General features: G+C 45.3%; 1 pseudogene; it reads left to right on the forward strand.

The window, feature by feature from the left end:
* Nucleotides 1-348: 348 nt before the first annotated feature.
* On the forward strand, nt 349-791 carry LOC120581948 (60S ribosomal protein L27-like; annotated as a pseudogene).
* The last annotated feature ends 10,900 nt before the right edge of the window (nt 792-11,691 follow it).

Raw genomic sequence — 11,691 nt, forward strand, 5'->3', positions numbered from 1 at the left:
TATGACACATAAAGTATGAGCAATCAAAGAAAAGGTAGATAAATTGGACTTCCTCAAAATTTGTGTTGCCGAGGACACTATAAAGAAAGTAAAAAGACAATTCACAGATATTTTTAAATTGAATACTGTATAAGGAAATTTAATCTAGAATATATAAAGAATTCTTACAATTCCATAATAAGAAGATAACCCAACTAAATAATAGGCAAAAGATTTGAATATATATTTCTTCAAAGAAGAGACACAATCATCAATAAACATGTGAAAAGATGATCAACATCATATGTCATTAAGGAAATGTAAATCGAACTATCCTTTCTGCTGTAGGCCCAAGTGGCTGCTGTCGAAATGGGCAAGTTTATGAAACCCAGGAAGGTGGTGTCAGTCCTGGCCAGACGCTACTCCGGACACAAAGCAGTCATCGTGAAGAACATTGATGACGGCACCTCAGACTGCCCCTACTGCCATGCTCCGGTGGCTGGAATTGAATCCCCGCAAGGTGATGGCTGCCATGGGCAAGAAGAAAATTGCCAAGAGGTCAAAGATCGAGTCTTTCGTGAAAGTTTATAACTACAATCACCTCATGCCTACAAGGTACTCTGTGGATATCCTCTTGGACAAAACTGTTGTTAACAAGGATGTCTTCAGAGACCCTGCTCTGAAACGCAAGGCCCGACGGGAAGCCAAGGTCAAGTTTGAGGAGAGGTTCAAGACTGGCAAGAACAAATGGTTCTTCCAGAAGCTGCAATTTTAGATCTTTTTTGTTTCAGTCATTAAAAGTCCAAAAAAATAAAAAAATAAATTAAAAAATAAAAAGAAAATGGAAATCGAAACTACAGTGAGGGACCACTTATACCCACTAGGATGGCTTTAATCAAAAACATAGAGAATAATAAGTGTTGGTAAGGATGTGGAGAAATTGGAGCCCTCAGACATTGCTGGTGGGGATTTAAAATGATGCAGTTTCTTCAGAAAACAGTTCGGCAGTTCCTTAAAAAGTAAATTATGTAGAGTTGCCATATGATTCAGCAATTCCATTCCTAAGTATAATCCCAAGCGAATTGAAAACATATGTTCACACAAAAACTTATACATGGATGTTCATAGCAACACTATTCATAACAGTCAGAACATTGGAACAAGTCAAGTAGATATTAGTTGATGAATGGATAAATAAGCTGTGGTAGATCCATACAAAGGAATATTATTTAGTCATAAAAAAGAATAAAGTACAGATACATACTACAACATGGGTAAAAAAATTCTGGTAAGTGAAAGAAGCCACACACAAAAGACCACATATTTTACGATTTCTTTTATAGTCAATGACCAGAATGGGCAATGTAAAGAGGGAGAGTAAATTAGTGGTTGCCAGGGGCTGTGAGGGGAAATGGGGAGTGACTGCTAATGGTTATAGGTTTTTGGTGAGGGGTGATGGAAATGTTCCAGAATTAGATAGTGGTGATAGTTGCACAACCTTGTAAATATAGTTAAAATAATTATAAAGTGCGGTTGTGCACTCTAAAAAGGTAAATTTTATGGTAAGTGAATTATATGTCGATTTTTAAAAAGAAGAATAAAAACAAGCAAATCTGCTTGAGAATGGGGTTGACAGAGAGGAATCAAGGATGGAAGAGGGAGGGAGAGAAGCCAGATTCTGCGATACTGCTCAGGCCCTGCATCCAGTTGTGCCAGAAGCGAGACTACCTTGGAATGTTTCAGTTACGCGAGTCAAAAAATTCTGTGCTTCCTAGGTCAGGGTGAATCAGGTTTTCTGTTCTTACCCCCAAAGGAACCCCAGTTGGCACACATGCCCTCTGACCTTCTGGGGGCCAGTCCCCTCAGGCAGCACCTTCTACCCCCCTTTCTCTACCTCTGCCTCTACCTCTATTGGCTTCTGGTTCCTGCCTCTTTCACTTAAAAAAGGATTCTCTTCTGACTCCACTTCATACCTTTTTCTCTTCCTTTTTTTCACTCTAATCTCCCGAAGAAGAGTGGTCCACGCTCGCTGTTCTAATTCCTCGTTATTTCTTTCCCTCCTAACCTTCTACTCCCGGGTCCCGTTCCTACACTCTCTGGGCACTCTACTGCCCTCCTGTGGCCAACCCTGAGCACATCCTGGCCATCAAGGTCCTGGTCCTCCCTTCCTCCCCCTGCGAGGACTCTGAGCTTCCTGGTAGCCCTCTGACCTCAGCCCCTCAGCTTTTTGGTGGTCCCTGCTTTATCTCCTCATCCCTGGACAGTTGTGCCACCCCAGACCTTGGGCCGGGCCATTGCTCGGATTCTGCCTCCTTTCCCTGGGCTGCTGCCTCCATGTTCCGCTCCTCACAACTGGACCCCTTCCTGTGCGTCAGACTCGTCCTCCTCTGACGCTCCTTCTCCCCGTGTAGTCACTTAGTTATGTCATGCCATGCCCCCTCTTAAGGACCCCTGGTGTCCTCGCTCTCTCTGCATCCTATCACTATTGCCTCCTAGGCCAGTCAGCTCACAGGCCACTTTGCCTCTAGTGCTTTCCTTTCCAGTTCTATCCCTTGCTGTGCTCAGGTTTAAAACACAAATCTGGGTGTGTCACTTCCTGCTCAAACCCACATGGGATCAAGTCTAATCCTTTGTTCTGGCAGAGAACTTGGGCCACCGGGCACTAGCTCCTACCTGCTTCTCGGATGCTTTTCTTGTCATCTGCTTACGCTTAAGCTCCTCTAATCCAGAAGTGTAGGTTAGTTGCCACAAGGATCACACTGTCCCATGTCTCCCTGCACGTGGTGCCCTCCTACCCCCGAGCCCCGTCCCATGACATTTCTACCCTTCCTTTAAGATTAGGCCAGGTGCCACCTTCTCAGGGATGCTTTTCTGGACACTCCGTTCCATGTCTACCCTTCTCCCACCCCTGCTTAGGCCAGATCACGAGCTCACTCTGGTTTCCATAGCTCGTTGGGCTGCTCTCTGTGAGACTATTTATAAAGCCGTTTAAATGTTTTTCACATCTGTGCATGCTGTGTGCTTCAGGGGAGCAAGGCTGTGTGTTCTTGGGGGCCTAACATAGTGCCTGGCACATACTAGTGGCTCGATCAATGTTTAATGAAAGTAAAGGGTGAATCATAATGGCTAATCTTTCCTGTCCATTCACTATGTGCCGAGCACCCTATAAGACCTCTTTGTATAATGTCATTTAAATTCCATAACAACCTTATGAAGTGGGTACGATTGTCCTCATTTTACAGATGAGGATACTGAGGCACAATGTGGCCAAGTAATTTGACCAAGGTTGTGGAGTTGGATGCAAGCCCAGCTCTCAGGGCTGGCCCATGCCCAGCACACCACACTGCTACTAAAGCTCTGCCCACACTCACCGCTAACTTCCCTCCATTTGGATTGCCGGCGCCTGGTCACCTCCTCCACACAGCTCAGAAATGGCCCAGATCAGGCCTACGTCCCCTCCACTTCTGCACTAGCTGTGCTCAACCCACTGGGAGCTCCCTGGCACAGCAGTGAATGAGTGCTTCGCATGTGTCATTCATCGGGACAAAGCACATCACCCCCAGAGCTCATGCAGTTCTCAGCACAAGTTGTCTGGTAACCTCACAACGAAAGCTGGTGACATATGGGCCCATTGGACGTGAGCCATTGAGAAACACCACCATTGATAGTCATGCCTTTGGACTTCTTTTTTTGTGGAGATTTGACAGTTTACTCTAAAGGAAAATAAAACATAAGTTTTAATAACTTTCACTTATTTGGTATAATTACAGTTCATATAATGCCGCTGTTTATTTACTTCACTTTATTTGATCTTCTCTACTTTCCTGTGAAGTGTTCAGGACAGGGTAGCCCCATTTTCTGGAAGAGACAATGGAATGGTTCTAAGCCTGCATTCTTTACTTGCTTGATGTAAGCATCTAAACACTATCTGGCCACCAAGCTGACTCACAGCAGAGCATCACTCACCTGGCAGGTGGCAGAAGAAGCATTTTACTTAATGGCTCGGCACAGTCTGGGGTCCTATCCCCATGCTGTGCAGCTGAGCAGCCCTGACCTCCCATGAGGGCTTCCTACTGTGCTCTTATATCATCCAGGTAATGTAATATATTACATTTTCTCTTTTAAGAACATACATATTGTTACGGGCTGAATTGTGTCCTCCTCCCATTCATTTATTGAAGTTCTAACTCCTAATACCTCAGAATATAACTATGCTTGGAAATAGAGTCTTTAAAGAGATGAAGGTAAAATGAGGCATAAGGTGGAACCCTATTCCAATAGGACTGGTGTCCTTATAAGAAGAGTGAGAGATACTAGGGTTGCACGTCCATGGAGGGAAGACCATGTAAAGACACAGCAAGTAGGTGGCCATCTGGAGAGAGGCCTTAAGGGGGAACCAACTCTGCTGACACCTAGATCTCAGACTTCAAGCCTTCAGAATGGTGATGAAATAAATTTCTGTTGTTAAGCCACAGTCTGTGGTATTTTGTTATGGTGGCCCTGGCAAATTAATACACACATACATTTTAAGCTTAATTCTGTGACCATTTGGTTATGTCCACTTTTTCAATAGCTCTAATCTTGTCAACAATGTTACGTTTCCCGAAACAGTGGCCATTGAGGAATGGGCTCCATAATGCTCATTGAAATAACCCTTTGAGGAGGCTGTGCACCGCACAGCACACCAAGGAGACGGGAAGTCTGGACCGCCATGAGCATGTCTAGCTTGACCACTCACTCCTCGAGGAGTCTGAAGAAACAATCAGACTTTACTGTCTCAGTTTCTTCATCCATAAGATGAGCATGTTGAGATGTATGACTGAAGTTCCCTTCCTGATGAGAGAGGGTGGAAAACTTCCAGCTTCATGATGTGATGAGATCTCGTTTCAGGCGGGGAGGGTCCAAAGCCCCACCAGTCTTTTTCTACTGAAAGGATTAAATACAAAGGACCCTTTGGTTCCTTCGCAGGAATGGAGCTGGTGGCTCAACAAAGAGACGGCTCAAAGAGATCTAAAAGAGCATGGAACTGCCGGCTGACAGAAGAGGTGGCAGGAGTTTTACAAGGACTTCAGCGAGTACCTTTGAAACTTTCCGCTATTCAAGTCTGTTTAGAGCTTGCTTCTGAAGCCTGACATCTTTCAACTCTGGTATCTTAATTCTTCCCTCCTGCCTTGGCAGCTGAGCCCCGAGAAGCTTTGCAGGACAGCGGTACTTGTTAGTGAAGCCACAGGACAGGTGGCTCTTGGGACAGGAGCCTAGGAACATGCAGGGGTGGGGCTTGGACTGTTATGAGGTTCAAGAATGAGGAGAGCCAGAGGGAGTGGGGAGACGTGGACCCTCTGCAGACCTAGTTCCTGCAAGGGCCCTTCGATTTGGAGGAGAGAGCCAGGAAAGCACATGTTTGAGGCAAACACTGTGAAGAGAGACTGAAGGAGGGATGGAATTAGCCTTCTGTGGGTGTTTGAGTGAGAACATGTCACTTTGTTCTGTGGCACTTTGTAAACTGTGAAGTAAGAGACTGTTACCCTGCACCTTTCAGGGATGACTTGTGAACTCGTGGCCAGCAGGAGCAGTAGCCAAGCACAGATAGGAAGGCCAGAAGCTGCTAAGGTCGATTAAGGCAGGGATCTTTGTCTCGAGGTACATGTGGCCCTAGAAGGCCTATAGAGAGGCTCAATGGAGTCTATGAGCCTGTGAAAATCACATGCAAATGTGTAGTCATTTTTACAGGGAGAAGGGCCAGAGCTTTCATCAGATTCTTAAATATGTCAGAGCCTGAGAATGTTAAGAAGCTCTGATATGGGATAAAACGTGGTGAATATTAAACTAAAAACTGCTGGAGTGTTTTTCAGTGGGAGGCCCACCATGGCGTCATGGCAGGAGATGGTGGAATCTGGGAAAGGGGGATCGGCATGAAAACTGTTTGGAGTTTACCCATCATTGTGGAGAGAGTGGGTGCACCTGGGGACTGATGGCGACTCCTGGCACAGAAGTATTTCCCCAGAGGAGGAAGAACATTACAACGACGGGGATGTACCATGTGTTGATGTGGCAGGCATTCTACATGTCTGGTCTTAGTTCTTATAGCAACTCCATGGGGCGAGTTTCATGGCTCTAGTTTACATATGAAGAAACCAAGGCTCAGAGAAGTTATAAACTTGCTCAGAGTCACTCGGCTAGCAAACCAATCTTGCTAGAGTAGCAACCCAGCCCTGCTAAACCCCTGGCTCACTCTCATTATGCTCTCCCAGCCATTTGGAGTATTTATGCCTCCTGGTCAGTTGGACAACTTTGTTCTTGTCCTGTGTCCAGTGAGCAGCCTTTTGGTGCTCAGAGGGTGAGTCTTCTTGTGGGGGAGGTCTCTGGCGGCTGCCAGGGACTGAGCTCAAGTTTATTCTATCTCCTAATACACTCGGTAAATGGTCTTTTGAGTCATCAATTAGTTTCAATTAAGAGCAGGTTAGAAGAATTCATTCTTGTATGCTCTCACTTCTGAGTACCCCAGAGAATTGAGTTCTGGGGTCAGCTGGTCACTCTGGGTATCTTTTAGCTAAAAGAGACGTAATTCAGAAATGAATCTACAGTTGTATTGGCAGCAGTTCATGTTAGATACTAAGGAGCAAATTTACACTAAGAGTTGAAAATCATCACTAAGTGGAAATCCTGGGCCTTACAAGCCAATTGTAAAAGCTCCAAAAAGAACGGCTCACGAGTGAGCAGGAAGGGGAGCAGACTGTATGATTTGTCTCTTCTGAATTGCTACTTTTATATCTCTAGAACACCATTGTTAATAAACATTCGCTGATAAGCTACAGGATGTGAAATATTTTTGAGTACTTCATGAATACTGTTTATTCTTGCACCTATCCAAGGAACTACCCATGCAACACTGAGAAGTCCAATCAGAATAATGATGATGATGATGAGAGCAAACATTTACACCATGCTTATTACATGTGGGACACTGTTATGAGGACTTTACTCATTCACTACCTGCAAACAACACTTGGAGAAAGGTACTATTATTATCCCCACTTCATACAGGAAGAAACTGAGGCACAGAGAGGTTAAATAATGCATCTAGGATGCTCAAAGAGGCAGGAGTAGGAGAAGAGATGGGAGCTTGTTGGGCAGGTGTCAAACTTGGCACCTGGGTGACACAGAGTCAGTAAGGGGCTTTGAGTATAGACCCTAGATTTTATGACTGAAGCAACTAAAATTTTATTTTTAAACCTTTCTGAATATTAACCGTTATGTCTTCTCTACCTCTGAAAGCCTTTAAAAAGGGTAAATGAGATAGACTGGCTACAGCTACAACTAGGCATTCATTATTAGAAGGGGCACGGGGAGTGGAAGTTTTCAGGCACCGGAAATTAGCAGATGATACATCCGTACCATGAATGCGGTTCCATGTTTTGCTAAAGCAAAGAGGCCTTGCGTGGTTTTCATCATCTGACATTTGATTAAGCTTTTTAAAAGTTTTATTTTAATGTTTTGAATCCACACTCTTGAACAAAATAGTTTCGTATCTAATTCTGAGTGTGGAGGTTGCTAAGAGACTATTCACAGAAGTATACAATTTCAGAGCTGGAAGGAGCCTGGGACATCAGGTCCAACGCCCTCATTTTAGTGATGAGAACGCATGGATATGACTTGTTCAAGGTCAGACAGCAAGAATTTGATGTATATTCGGAATAACCTAGGTCTTTTATGTAAGACCAACAAGTAAATAATAAAAGAAGGAAAGTTATTTTTTTCTGATGTTGAGATTTGTTATCAACCCAAACTCCATCAGTTATAAGTGATAGAACAATCGACTTAAGTGATTATGCAAAAATAGAGAATACAGCATTTGCTCACGTAAATGAAAAGTCCAGGACACTAGCTTTAGACGTGGGGCTCAAATGATGTAATTATGGCCCAATCTGTCTCTCTGCTTTCTTTCCATGTTTGCTTCATTTTCAGTCAGGTTCTTCTCATAAACCACCAAAATGCCCCCAGCAGCTGCAAGATAGCTTACATATTTATAGGCTTAGCAGATAATGAAGCCCCTCCCCCATTTCCCACCACCAAGAATTCCATCTCATTTGCTTAGATTGGCTGGGTTGGAGTCACCTGTCCACCCTTGAATTACTGTCATCAGGGAGATACAGTGCTCTCATTGGCTAGATCTGAGCCACATGCTCATCCTTGGATCTGGGATGGGATCAAATCCACTGCAAGCCACATTGCTTCAGACAGAATGGGGTGCTTTTAACAGACCCAGAATAAACGGATGCAAGGTAAGCAAAACAGCAGATGTACACTAGATATTTTTCATTCTCTTTTCACTTTTGCCACGGAAGGCAATGTAGAGTTGACTGAGGCCATGAAAAGAATCAAGAACATCTTTTGGATTGAGAGAAAAGTGAAAAGAGCTGTCTTGTGTATATCAGGGGCTGGAAGGAAACCCCTGGCAGGTGACACAAGCTGCCTCTCTGACTTTAGGTTTGAAGATGCTCAGAGGCCCTAGAAATGTGCCCACATCCTGGGAATGCTCATGATTCACAAACTGGCTCATGACCACGGGCAGCTGACTGCATGTCCCCTCAGTGCCCTTTCCCACATGGGCTCCCTATCTCTCCACTGCTCCTACTTTTCTTCCTCAAACAATGGGGGGTGGGTGGCAAGCTGTTCTGGACTGATTGTATGGTTCTAGCTATACAGAAATCTCTCTCCACTTTAACCTCCCTTTTTCCTTGGGGGGCTGGGGCCCAAGACAAGTCCTCTTTTTCATCTTTTCCCATAATTCTCCTGTCAAATAATTCGATACGGGCAAATATCTTTATTGCTTAAGCACGAGCTCCTTCATTGATCCTTTATCTTCTTCTATGATCTCAGGGGAATCCTTTTCTTTTCATTCATCTCTAGACATACCTCCTCCAGCATAAGAATGCTTTCCTGCTGCAAATAATAGAAAACTCCTGCTAATTCAACCACACAGGAAGTCCAGAGGTAAGGCTGATGTGATATGTCACATGAAGCCCGGGCTCGGTTTCCCCAGGATCTCTGGCCATGCATCCCTCTGTTGCTGCTTTGTTTTCAGCAGACCTCATTCGTGCTGGCAAGATGGCCCCAACAGCACCTGGGGCAATGTGCTGTGTGTTTATGTTCCGTAAGAGAGCAAGGAAACCTCTTTTCCACCCAAAGAATGAAAGAATGTTCCTTCAGTTCAACTGGACTAACTCAGGTCTCACACCCCTCCCTGGATCAATGACAGTCGCTGGAGGGATCAGGTGCTGATTGGATTCCTGACTATAACACTTGCAGGAAATTTACTTATAGTCCAGGGGCCTTGGTGGCGGGGTCAGGGTAGAGGGGTCACATGGCTTGAATGGAGGAAGGAAGAAGAATTGGATTCTGGGTAGACATTGTATTGTGTTTAACTGTGTTTAATATGTCCATGTTTAATGTATTTTAACCTAAAAGTTTTTTTTTTCATAAAAAGAAATAATATTGTTGACATATTATGGTTTAAACAGACCTTTATGGATTTAAACTTATAACCTAAACATCATGTATAAAATTGTTTATATGGGGAAAATACATAACCTCATGCTAAGCCTCTTATTTATAAGTGCTTTTATACCAATTTAAACTATGTTGAGATGAAACAATGATCAAAACACTTAGGACTTTGGGGAACTGTGGTCATTCTGCCCCTGGAAGAGCTGTGGGTGCACTCTGGCCACAGCACCCATGAGTGTGCACAGACACAGACACACCGAGGTGCGCTCTCTGGGACATGCATCGCATCCCTTGCATGAAGATTCCCATTTGCTCCTAGTCTCTGCCTTTTGTCCCAGAGTCTGGCCATAGACATGTGGTCTGTGGCTCTCTGTGTATTGACTGGAGTCTTTGTTTGGAACAAGGTAACTTGAGGTTTTATCTCTGGGTGCCCGTCTTTAGCCCCTTCTGAAGAATGTTCTGGTTTTGGAAACAGAGGAGCCTTGGTGATAAGAAGCCACAGATGATGCCACCCTCTGTCTTAGCTGGTGCTTTCCACCTCCTTCTGGCTGGAATCCTGAATCCAGGGGTTTGCTTCCTTCTAGTCTGTCCACCAGCAGAGTTACCAGGGCCTGGGGGGAAAATCTGGGGGGCGAGCTAGTGAAGAGCACGGGCTCATCAGACCCACTTCGGATCTGGCCAAATGAGCTTCACTGTCCTCATACTTACAGTGGGGATGCTGCTCAGATAATATATTTGGCTGTCACATATTAAGGGCTTCTTTTGTGCCAGGCTCTGGGCTACCACTGTTTCCCTGTATTATCTCATCTAACTCCCCAAAGCCATCTGAAGTCGATACTATTGTCTGTATTTTACAGATGAGAAAACTGAGGCTCTAAGAGGTCAATTGACTTGTTCAAGGTCAAACGATCAGCCTGTGGCAGATCCTGAGTTTCAAGCCCTGGTCCGATGCCAGTGTCTCTGCTCTTATCAGTCACTTCCCCCACAGGACGGTAGAGAGGAAGAAATGGGAAAAGCATGGCAAACCTGGCACAGTGCTGGCACCCAATGGGTGTTCAGTAAACGGTGCTGGTAGCTGCCGCTGCCTCTGCTGCTGCTGTTATGAAAGCAAAGGTCCTGGACAGTCCCCGGACTAACAGCCGGCCCTGCACAACCCTGAGCTGGCCATGATCTCCCTGAAAACTTGTTTATTGGCCATGTGGTAGTCTGAAGAAAGAGTTGTCTGTCCTCTCTCAATTTCTCAGGCCCTCAGAAGGTAGGCTCGAGTTACTGAGCACATACACCTGTTGTCCTGGCCCGGAGGGGCGGGAGAGCTCAGGCGACCAAGCACACGTCTGACCTGGGGTGGGGTCAGCAGTGTCCTTGGCAGGCTGAGGAGCTGGCTGGCCAAAAGCCTTCCAGCAGGGGCAGCAGAGGGCTCCCATAGCCAGAGTCCTTATGGGGACAGTAGGGACTTCTCTGGGCCCTTAAGCCTTCCCTCATTCCATCATGGCCCTCCGCTGTCCACCCCAGACATAGCACAGGCTCTTCCCCAAGATAACTCCACAATAAGTCAGGGTGAGAGCAGCTCCCAAACCAGGGAAAGGTCAGAGAAATGCAGGGAGCAGCAGCTACAAAAACAGTGAATGCTGGTGAATGCTGCTCAGGTCTCAGGAACCAGGCTCAATGCTCTCTGTTCACTGTCTCATGTGAGCCTCACAATGCACTGAGTGAGTGAAACACTACCATGGATGTCAGCTTAAATTTAGGATGGAAAAACTGAGGCTAAGTGAAATGGGGTAACTTGCCTGACTGCACAGAACAGGCGCAGTATGACTTGCAATAGATACATCCAGCATGGAAATTCATTTTCTTAACCATGATGCTTAAATGCTTCCCCCCCAAATAAAAGATTGGGGCATGGTCATTTTATTTCATTTCCCTTCAGTAAACTTAGGCACAATGACAATTCTGGGAAAAGTGCCAACCATGTGCCAGCATCATGCAGGTGCTCTCCTCATCACCGAGCTTCGCAACAGTCCTGTACACTGCAGCTCAGAGAGGTCAGATGACTCACACCAGGTCACACGGCTCTCTATGCTTTCACTGAATCGACTTTGGTCACCAGGAAAAATGTACCTGGGGACGTTCTCAGAATGCACCTTCTTCATCGAATTTCTCAAAAGCTACTGCCTCTTCTCACCACTTTATGTGATTCTCTGGAGA

The sequence above is a fragment of the Pteropus medius genome, unplaced genomic scaffold, assembly GCF_902729225.1.
Source record: "Pteropus medius unplaced genomic scaffold, Ma_sr-lr_union100, whole genome shotgun sequence".
Lineage (NCBI taxonomy): Eukaryota > Metazoa > Chordata > Mammalia > Chiroptera > Pteropodidae > Pteropus > Pteropus medius.